The 7,273-nt window shown below is 37.6% G+C and overlaps 1 non-coding gene across 1 annotated transcript; it reads right to left on the minus strand.

The window, feature by feature from the left end:
• Window positions 1-819: 819 nt before the first annotated feature.
• LOC140855927 (small nucleolar RNA R71) lies at window positions 820-926 on the minus strand. The gene has a single exon (XR_012139370.1). It is a non-coding gene; the product is annotated as a small nucleolar RNA R71 (small nucleolar RNA).
• Window positions 927-7,273: the final 6,347 nt, after the last annotated feature.

The raw sequence follows: 7,273 nt of genomic DNA on the forward strand, positions 1-7,273 counted from the left end.
TGAGGGTGGTTTGTTAAATTGGTTCAGTTGCTGGACTGGCCAACTCGTTTGGTGTCTAGAAAGGCAACGATGAGTGAACCTCCCACCTCTTATACTTATCTGGCTAACTAGTTGATCAATCTCCACTTGGAAGGCTTGAAGGGTCATCTTGGAACAGTTAGAAGCTGTCTAGATTTAGGTTAACCCTAGGATAGATTGAGTTTAATTTATTATTTCACTTGTTTAAAAAATAAAAAAAATTATTAAAATTTAAATTAATTTGGTTACTTTTCTTTAGATTTAGGACTCCTTAGGATCTTTTCTTTAGAACTTTTTCTCTTTTCTTTCTTTTTCTTATACATAAAAATTTTTATAAAAAAAAATTGTATAAACATCGAGAACCATACACCTCGTGTGTGGAGAAGAGTATCGGGTCGTCTAGTTAGAATTGAGTCAATTCCTGTTGTTCCAATGGCTGAACCAATCCAACCCATGACCCTTAAGGATTTGTGTTATCCAGTTGGCTCCATCCAACCATCTTGTATCAGGTTGCCACAACCCACAGCTAATAATTTTAAAATGAAACCTCAAATCATAAATATGCTTCCAAAATTCACAGGATTAGATGATGCTTATATATTTATTAGAGAATTTTAGGAGGTATGTGCAACCATGAAACTGCAATTAACAGAGGATGAGGTCAAACTTAGATTAATCAACTTTGCCCTTAAGGATAATGCTAAGAAGTGGCTTTATAGTCTGCCAAACTATTCTGTCACTACCTGGGAGGGCTTTGTGAGAATATTTTTGAAAAAGTATTTCCCCCACCATAAAACAGCTAGGATTAGGAATGAAATAAATCAATTTTACCAACTAGCTGGTGAATCATTTTGGAAGTACTTTGATCGTTTCAAGAATCTTTTGACCCAATGCCCACACCATGGAATAGAAACTTGGAGACTATGCCAGATCATCTATGAGGGGTTAGATTCAAACTCAAGAACCATGCTAGAGTCCGTGTGCCAAGGCCAATTTATGGACAAAGAAACTACTGAAGCTTGGCAATTCTTAGAAGACCTAGCCGAGAAAAATTTACAGTGGAAAACAACTAGAGAACCTGATAAAGCTACACCTTCAAGAGGAGGAATGCATCAAATTCAACCAACCCTAGCATCAGAGGCCAAGATTGCAACCTTAACACGTAGATTGGAAGCCTTAGAATTACAGAGACCAGCCAATGTAAATCAAATATCTGCACCCATGTGTAAAGGGTGCAATGCACCAGACCATGTCTTCGAAGAATGTTCCTATTCGAATGAGTGTGCACAGGTGAATGCCACCTATCAAGGACCATTGAACAATCCTTATGCACCCACATATAACCCAGGTTGGAGGAATCACCCAAATTTCTCATGGTCTCAGAATCCTAATGTAGGCAATCCAAATTTCAATCAGCAAAACCTAAGGTCTAACCTAGTGATGAACAACTCGCCAGGCTTCCATGATAATGACAAAAAATTACCTCTTTAGAGAAAAGCCTAGAAGCCATGATGAAGACACATACCAGCTTTATGCAAACCACGGGTCAATTCATAAATAATGACACCCAAGCTATAGCCCGTCTGGAAATGCAAGTAAGTCAGCTGGCTTCGACAATTAGTGAACGAGAACATGGTAGGTTACCTAGCCAACCTGAGCCAAATCTTAGGAACCAAAATGGTCCACGACCCCAACAAGGAAACCAAGTTAATGGTGTAAATGCCATTCATACCTTAAGATCGAAAAAACAAATAGACAATAAGGTAGTTGCACTTGATGATATAGAGGACTCATCTGCCGAGTCACCTTCTAAAACTACTACCTTTCAACCTCAAGTACCAGAAACTGAAAATTCACCTAGTCCAGTACTTAAAAGTCCTAGAGCTCCTTTTCCAAACAGACTGAAATCTAATAAATCTAAATATTTAGATAAAATTTTAGAGGTATTTAAATAAGTCCAAGTTAATATTCCTCTTTTAGATATAATCCATCAGGTTCCAACTTATGCCAAATTTTTAAAAGATCTTTGCACTAGGAAAAGGACCACTAATGTACCAAAGAAAGCATTTTTGGCTGCAAGTGTCAGTTCATACCTATCTAGCCATGTGCCAATTAAATATAAGGACCCTGGAGCTCCAATAATTTCTTGTGTTATTGGAGAAACCAATATAAAAAAGACCTTGCTAGATCTAGGAGCTAGTGTGAATATCCTTTCATATTCGGTGTATGAGCAACTAGGATTAGAAAAACTTCAACCTACTGGAATCACATTACAATTAGCCGATAGATCTCTCAGGATCCCTAAGGGAATGGTCGAGGATGTTCTGATAAAGGTTGAAAATTTTATTTTCCCTGTAGATTTTATTGTTTTAGAGACTGAGCCAGTTGCGAATCCTAAAGGATATATACCTGTCATTTTAGGAAGACCATTCTTAGCTACAGCCAATGCTGAAATCAATTGTCGAAATGGTCTAATGAAGTTATCCTTTGGGAATATGACCATTGAGCTTAATGTTTTTAACTTAGAACAGGAATTCTCTTCTCATGCTGATGTCAATGTAGTCCAAGATGGTATTTATGAATCCATTGACATTAGTGATGATGAAGTCGACCTAGAGTCTAACCCCTGGTTAATCCATGAGTCTGAGGATGTCAATGAAATACTTAAAGAAAATCAGATTAATCAGGAATCGATACTTCCTACTGAACCAATCATTGAGATGGTGAAATCATCACCTAAACCATCGATAGAGGAAGCACCCATTTTAGAACTGAAACCCCTCCCAGAACATCTCAAGTATGCATATCTAGGACCCAAAGAAACTTTGTCTGTAATTATTGCATCAGACCTAGATCCCAAGCAAGAGGAGGAGTTAGTGTCAGTTCTAAAAGCAAATCAAGAAGCAATAGGTTGGACCATAGCAGATATCAAAGGAATAAGCTCTTCTATAGTTCAACATAGAATATACTTAGAGGAAGAGGCTAAACCAACAAGAGAAGCCCAAAGAAGGCTTAATCCAGCTATGAAGGATGTAGTTAAAAAGGAGATTCTGAAACTCCTAGATAGTGAAATAATTTATCCTATTTCTGATAGCTCTTGGGTAAGCCCAGTTCAAGTAGTACCCAAAAAATCTGGGGTAACAGTGGTCCAAAATGATGCAAACGAACTTATCCCAACTAGGACCCAAACGGAATGGAGGGTCTATATAGACTATAGAAAGTTGAATGCTGCGACAAGGAAAGATCACTTTCCTTTGCCATTTATTGATCAAATATTGGAAAGACTAGTCGGACAAGAGTTTTACTGTTTTCTTGATGGATACTCCGGTTACAACCAGATTCCCATAGCCGTTGAAGATCAAGAAAAGACTACATTCACCTGTCCATTTGGTACTTTTGCCTATAGACGAATGCCCTTTGGACTATGTAATGCATCGGCAACCTTCCAGAGATGCATGATCAGCATGTTTTCAGATATGATAGAACTATTTCTAAAAATTTTTATGAATGACTTTTCTGTTTTTGGCCTAACCTTCTCCGAGTGTCTGAATCACCTGCAATTAGTTCTAGAACGATGTAAGGAGAAGCACTTAATTCTCAACTGGAAAAAATATCAGTTTATGGTCAAACAGGGAATAGTTCTTGGCCATGTCATTTCTAAAAAGGGGATTGAAGTAGACAAGGCCAAAATAGATCTAATTGCAAGTCTTCCACCACCTAAATCTGTGAAAGAAATACGTTCATTTTTAGGTCATGCTGGATTCTATAGAAGGTTTATTGCCAACTTTAGCAAAGTAGCACGTCCACTGACTAATCTTTTGGCAAAAGATACCAAATTTGAATTTACTCATGAGTGCTTGGAATCGTTTGAATTTCTAAAAAAAGCACTTGTATCAGCTCCAATCATTCATCCTCCTGTCTGGTCTGAACCATTTGAATTAATGTGTGATGCGTCCGATCATGTTGTGGGTGCAATCTTAGGTCAACGGATAAATAAGCTGCCTAGAGTGATATATTATGCAAGTAAAACCTTAAATGATGCACAGCTTAGCTACACCACAACTGAGAAGGAGTTCCTTGCCGTTGTCTTTGCTTTAGAAAAATTTAGATCTTATTTGGTTGGGACTCACACCATTGTTTACACCGATCACTCAGCCATTAGACATCTCCTAGCAAAGAAGGATGCCAAGGCACGCTTAATCAGATGGATTTTGCTCCTTCAAGAATTTGACCTAGAAATTAGGGACAAGAAAGGCACTGAGAACGTTGTAGCAGATCATTTGTCCCGAATTTCAGTCGCACCATCTAGTAAACAACCCATCAATGAATCTTTCCCAGATGAGCAACTCATGTCTGTGTCTACTGAACCTTGGTTTGCTGATATTGTAAATTATTTAGCCATAGGTAAGATACCTTCTCATTGGACTAAGCAGGATAAATATAAATTCTTTGCCCAAGTGAAGTATTTCATTTGGGATGATCCTTATCTTTTTAAACAATGTCCTGATCAAATTATTAGAAGGTGTATCCCAGATAACGAAGTCATGAATATTTTATCTTTTTGTCATGATCAAGCATGTGGGGGTCACTTCGCGTCTAAGAAAACTGCTGCTAAGGTTCTCCAATGTGATTTTTATTGGCCCAATTTGTTTAAGGATGCTCATGATATTGTAAAAGTTGTGTTCAATGTCAGAAAATAGGTCGAATCACCAAGCGACACATGATGCCACTCAACCCAATCTTGGTAGTTGAAGTTTTTGATGTTTGGGGGGATCGATTTCATGGGACCATTTCCAAATTTCTTTGGAAATGAATATATTCTAGTAGCAGTTGATTATGTTTCAAAATGGGTAGAAGCAATTGCATGTAGAACACCCGATAGCAAAATGGTCATTAAGTTTCTTAAAGAAAAATATTCTCTCCCATTTCGGTATTCCTAGGGCAATCATTAGTGATCGGGGAACCCATTTTTGTAACCGACCTTTTTGCAACATTGATGAAAAAGTATAATGTCACCCACAAATTGGCCACACCATATCATCCTCAAACTAGTGGGCAAGTTGAAGTGTCAAACCGACAAATCAAACAGATCCTGAAAAAACTGTTAGTGCCAATAGAAAGGATTGGTCTTTGAAATTAATTGATGCACTTTGGGCATACCGAACCGCTTTCAAGACCAATCTAGGAATGTCTCCTTATAGGATTGTGTTGGTAAACCATGTCACTTGCCTATTGAGATAGAACACAAAGCCATGTGGGCCATCAAACAACTAAATATAAATTTGAACGATGCTGGAAACCATAGGAAGCTTCAGTTGAATGAATTAGAAGAACTTAGAAATGAAGCCTATGAAAATGCAAGGATATACAAGGAATGAACCAAAGCATTTCATGATCCAATCAATTATGAGAAAAACTTTCAATATCGACAAAAGGTGCTCTTATATAACTCTAGATTACATCTGTTTTCAGGAAAGCTTAGGTCTAGATGGACAGGACCATTTTTAGTAAAGGAAGTCTTTTGACATGGAGCTGTTGAGATAGAAAACTCAAGTAATGGTGTTATCTTTAAAGTTAATGGTCAACGATTAAAACCATTTTAAATTACCTGTCGAGACTGTTGAAGATGCCATGGTTCTTTATGAACCAACTTATTCTGATTAAATTGCTTCGAGTTTGGTCTGGCTGAAGACATAAAACTTAGCGCTTCTGGGAGGCAACCCAGCTTATTTAATTTCTAATGCTTTCTTTGTTTTCAGTTTGCTTAAGACAATAAATTAGATAAACCCATTGGGGACAATGTCGGTCAAGTTGGGGGGAGAGCTTGAACAAAATCAGGTGTTATCATTCCTTTTCCTTCCACTATGAGTTATTTCTTGCATTAATATATTAAAAAAAAATTGAAATAAATTAATCTAGAAAAGAAATAAGAGTAAGTTAGAAAGTATTTGCTAATAAATGTAGTGAGTCACGGAGAAGATTAGCTGGTTAGACTCTTGGTGGCCTAGGTCATTTAAAGACTATTAGCACTTCCAATTGCACATGCACACTAACAAGGTAAAGTAGGTGTTTAATTGTAAGGCCAATTAAGGATTTGAGTATTATTAAATTAGATAATTTTTCTACACCCCAATTGAAGAAAATTTGAATTTAAGGAAAGAGCTACCTGCCTGAAATAAAATGCAAAACACAGAGTAAATGTGGATTGCCCTAAGCCTAGTAACCGGGTCTCTTCACCTAAGTCAAGTGTTGAGATTCGCGTCAAACGTGGTGGGAAGGCCAGGATGCTCGCAAAAAAAAAAAAAAAAAAAAAACTAGTGTGAAAGCTACCTTAGTTCTTTGTTTAATCTGGGGTGGTATAGAAAAATTAATCGAACTAAGTTATGAAAAATGATACAATTGGCCTGTACAAGTTAATACTGAAATACTAAGTTAGTTATCACTCACACAAGTGCTATAAAACTTTAAGTGTACTCTAAGAAAGCTCCTAAGTAGACTGACTACCGATTCTAATTCGAAGCTCATTACTTAGTAATACTAGAAAACTTCTTGAATTTCGATCTTAAATTAATTTACAAAGGAAGGATCTTTTTGGAATATGATCTTATTTTGGTACATTGCTAAGGGGACTAGCAATGATTAAGTTGGGGGGTGTGATTTATGTCACAAATTGACATAAAAAGTATCAATTAATATCTAAATTATCTAACTTTATTAGAAAATTGATACTTGTTATTATATTTTGCAGAAGAAGAGGTCATCAATAGAAAGAACAAGGAAAGAGGATTCCAACGGCAAAATTTTATGCAAAAGGAGTTAAATTGACCCAGAAATTGAAGAATGAAGAAAGAAGACTCAATTGGGTCAAACCCGAGTCAAATCAGGTCAAAATTGATCAAAAATCAACTGATTTGGTGATCTGGTTAGCCGCCTGGTCCACAGCAACAGGCGCCTGGACCATGGACCCATCGGCACACCATAAACCAGCCAATCAGCGAGTGGCTCACCGCAACGCATCGCGAGCCCGATCCACGCGCGGTCCAGGGCTCATGAGGAGAGAGAAGAAGGTCCGAAGGGCAACCTGGTAACTTCACATCACTCGATGGTCCGATCTTCTCTGATCAAGATCCAACGCTCCATATTTTTGCACCATCGGACGGCCACCATCGCAGCCGGTCAAGATCCAACCGTAATCAAGGCAATTGCAAGAATCAATAAACACTAGGACAACACGGGATCCTTCTGCAGCGCGATC

Source organism: Elaeis guineensis, chromosome 2, assembly GCF_000442705.2.
Source record: "Elaeis guineensis isolate ETL-2024a chromosome 2, EG11, whole genome shotgun sequence".
Lineage (NCBI taxonomy): Eukaryota > Viridiplantae > Streptophyta > Magnoliopsida > Arecales > Arecaceae > Elaeis > Elaeis guineensis.